The sequence below is a fragment of the Equus caballus genome, chromosome 4 (genome assembly GCF_041296265.1).
Source record: "Equus caballus isolate H_3958 breed thoroughbred chromosome 4, TB-T2T, whole genome shotgun sequence".
NCBI classification, from domain to species: domain Eukaryota; kingdom Metazoa; phylum Chordata; class Mammalia; order Perissodactyla; family Equidae; genus Equus; species Equus caballus.
In genome coordinates, this window is record NC_091687.1 from 100,504,898 (window position 1) to 100,509,293 (window position 4,396).

Consider the following 4,396-nt stretch of genomic DNA (forward strand, 5'->3'; position numbering starts at 1 on the left):
GCTATGTGATAACATAGTACTTGATCCTAGCCAGGCTAGTTAGGCCATATTGCCCTCAATCTTACTCTTCTTGGTTTCCCTTTCTGCTTCATGGTACCATTTTCCCTTCCTCCTTTTTCGTTCTGGTGCAAACGTCTCAATCTCCATGGCTCTTTTCCCAATGGGCAAACAGGCTGCAAGGACAGATGTGTTGGGAGAGTTCAGTGGCCTACTTTCCACAAATTCTGCATAAACAGCAATAGATGAGGAAAATGAAAGAGAGGCTCTTGACCGATGCCAGGGAGCTGGGTCTATCCCTAGCATCGGGTCAGAGAAGAACTCTATTTGCTCTCTGCTGTGCGTGTGGCATTTGGAGCTGAGCCAATCTGCTCTGCTGCTCCCATAGCACACTCTTCAGGCTCTAAGGGTCCTTGTTCTAGAAGGCACGAAGCCCAAACCTTCCCATCCTGATCCTCTCCTACTCTGTCCTTTGTAGAGGAGACTGCTGAGAAGACACTCACCTTATGGAGAGGCTTCGCTGCCACTTCTAATGCTCTCCTGGGCTCAGCCAAGGATAACTCCTATCTGTACACCGGCCAGAGCTACTTGCACCTGTCTCCACTCACGGTGAAGAAGGAAACTGTTCTCAGGGGCATGCTTAGGAAACAGTGTAGAAATAACAGTGTTGTGGGTACTAAGGGTCTCTCTCTCTCTCTCCTTCCATCCTGCTTCCCTTTTTCCCAAGGGGACTCAATCACCGAGGTACCTGTTCTTAATTAGCCCAGGTTCAGAGTTTCCCTAAGCAATCAGCCTGGGGAGACGAGAACAAACTTTTAGTTACTCTTTTTTGGGTCAATTAACTTTCAAAACTTTTTAAAGTTTTTGTTTAATTTGAAAAACCTGAAATCTCACAAATCAGTAGCTTTTCAATCCCAAGGCTGCCTTCTCCACAGGCTCCAAGTCTAGCTTTCCAGAAGACGTCTCAAATTCTAAGCAGATTATTCCTTTTCCCCTTTATCCCTGGTATCCTTTTCCTGAATAGGGAGGTTTTATCAATATTGAATATTTACCCTGGCAGGTAATTTTCCTCCACATTCAGCTAATCTAGAGTTTTCAAAAATTCTTCAGCTGCCTTTGCATCAACACTCACTGACCCACCGCTCCCTTTCACATTATGTAATGAATAACGATTCTTGAATTGTTTAAACCACCCAGAGCTAGCAGTAAATTCAGCATCACAGTCGGGTCCAGTATTGTCTTTCACCATCACAAACAAAGTTTTTGCTTTGTCTGTGATCACCACGTTGTTGAGAGGGATACACTTCCATGCCTGGGCTTCAATCCAGGTCATTAGAAGTTTCTCCATGTTTGATATGGGCCCTTTTCAAATTTTTGTCTCATTGCCTTCAATGAGGCAGATCCTTTAACAACTTTCACTACTTCATTCTGGTTTTTCAAGATTGTAGAATGGGACATTCCTGGCTGGCAAGCAATAACCATCACTAATTTTCTCTTTTTCTGCTCAAAAAATCATATGCAAAGATTTACTTGCAATAATAAAAAGTTGAAATCAAAGGAAATGATTAAATACGTCATGATAGAATATTATAGATCTTGTAAAAATCATGTTTTGAATGATTTATTTACACAAAAACTTCATCATAAGATATTAATGCTTTTAAAAAGCATAATATAAAATAGTATACTATCATTGTTCCAATTTTGTAAAACATGGAAACTAATTAACGTCTGAGAGTACAGAGTCTGAGTCAAATGGACTAGGTTTGAATATTGGCTACACCATTTAGCTATTGGTTATATTGACATGAGATTCTACAAACTACTTAATTACCTAAGCTTCTGTTTGCCTTCTGTAAAATTGACATAATAGCTATAGTACCTGCCTATAAAGTTATTGTGAGAATTAAATGAGACAATGAATTATTACTGTTGTAAAAATAATCAGGGGAAACTAAGAAAACATTAACAGTGATTTACTCTTGGTGTTGGCATTATTGGTGCCTTTACTTTGCTCCTTTCAAATTTCCATATATTTTAAATTACCTATAATGAAACTTTATTACCTTTATAACTCAAAACAGTTACTGATAATAAAAATAAGGCTAGAGTTAATTATCTCTTAAAGGACTAAAAATTTATTTTAATGCGGATGAGCACATTCAAATTTATAGCTTCTATTTTTTTAATTTTATTTTGTTTTTATTTATTTATATTTTTATTGAGGTAACATTGGCTTATAACATTAACAAATTTCAGGTGTACATGATCATATTTCGATTTCTGTGTAGAGTACATCATGTTCACCACCCAAAGACTAACCATGCATCTGTGACCATATACCTGAGCCTAATCACCCTTGCACCCTCCTCCCTCCCTCCTTTCCCTCTGATAACCACCAATCCAACGTCTGTCTCTATAAGTTTGTCATTGTTTTTATCTTCTATTTATGAGTGAGATCCTATGATATTTGACTTTGTCCCTCTGACTTAATTCACTTAGCATAATACCCTCAAGTTCCACCCATTTTGTCACAAATGGCAAGATTTCATCATTTTTTATGGCTGAGTAGTGATCCATTATGTATATATACCACATCTTCTTTATTCGTCCCTTGCTGGGCACCTAGGTTGCTTCCAAGTCTTGGCTATTGTGAATAATGCTGCAATGAATATAGGGGTGCATGTATCTTTATGCATTCATGTTTTCATGTTCTTGGATAAATACCTAGCAGTGGAATAGCTGGATCATATGGTAGATCTATTCTTAATTTTTTGAGGAATCTCTGTGCTGCTTTCCATAGTGGCTGCACCAGTTTGCACTCTCACCATCAGTGTATGAGAGTTCCCTTTTCTCCACATCCTCTCCAACACTTCTGATTTCTTGTCTTGTTAATTATAATCATTCTGACGGGGCATGAGGTGATATCTCATTGTACTTTTGATTTGCATTTCCCAAACAGATTAGTGATCTTTTCATGTGCCTGTTGGCCATCTGTATATCTTATTTAGAAAAATGTCTGTTCAGATCCTTTGCCCATTTGTTAATTGGGTTGTTAGTTTTTTTTGTCGTTGAGTTGTATGGGTTCTTTATATATTTTGGATATGAATTGATTATCAGACGTATGGTTTGCAAATATCTTCTGCCTATTTTTAGGCTGTCTTTTCATTTTGTTGATGGATTCCTGGCTGTGCAGAAGCTTTTTAGTTTGTTGTAGTCCCATTTGTTTATTTTTTCTATTGTTTCCCTTGCCTGGTCAGACACAGTACTTGAAAATATGCTGCTAAGACCGATGTTGAAGAGAGTACTGTTTATGTTTTCTTCTACAAGTTTTATGATTTCAGGTCTTGCATTCAAGTCTTTAATCCATTTTGAGTGAACTTTTGTGCATAGTGTAAGAAAATGGTCTATTTTTCATTCTTTTGCATGTGGCTGTCCAGTTTTCCCAACATCCTTTATTGAAGAGACTTTCGTTTCTCCATTGCATGTTCTTGGCTCCCTTGTTGGAAATTAACTGTCCATAGATGTGTGGGTTTATTTCTGGGCTCTTGAATCTGTTCCATTGATCTGTGTGTCTCTTTTTGTGCCAGTACCATGCTGTTTTGATTACTATAGCTTTGTAGTATATTTTGAATTCAAGGAGTGTGATACCTCCATCTTTGTTCTTTTTTCTCCTCAAAGCTTTGGCTATTTGGGTCTTTTGTTGTTCCATATAAATTTTAGGATTCTTTGTGCTATTTCTATGAAAAATATCATTGGGACTTTGATAGGGATTGCAATGAATCTATAGGTTACTTTAAGAAGTATGGATGTTTTAATCATGTTTATTCTTCCAGTCCAAGAGCACGGAATACCTTTCCATTTTTTTGTGTCTTCTTCAATTTTTTTCAACAATGTTTTATAGTTTGCAGTGTAAAGTTCTTTCACTTCTTTGCTTAAATTTACTCAGGTATTTTATCCTTTTTGTTGCAATTGCAAATGGGGTTCTATTCTTAATTTCTCTTTCTGCTACTTTGTTGTTAGTGTATAGAAATGCAGCTGATTTTTGAATGTTGATTTTGTGCCCTGCAACTTTACCATATTCATTATTTTTAAAAGTTTTTTGGTGGATTCTTTAGGGTTTTTTATATACAAAATCATGTCATCTGCAAATAGTGAGAGTTCACTTCTTTCACTTCCTCCTTTCCAATTTGGATCACTTTTATTTATTTTTCTTGCCTTATTTCTCCATCTAGGACTTCCAATACTATCTTGAACAAGAGTGTCAAAAGTAGGCATCCTTGTCTGATTCCTCTTCTTAGAGGGATAACTTTCAGTTTTCCTCCACTGAGCATAATATTGGCTTTGGGTTTATCATATATGGCCTTTATTATGTGGAGGTACTTTTTTTCTATGCCCA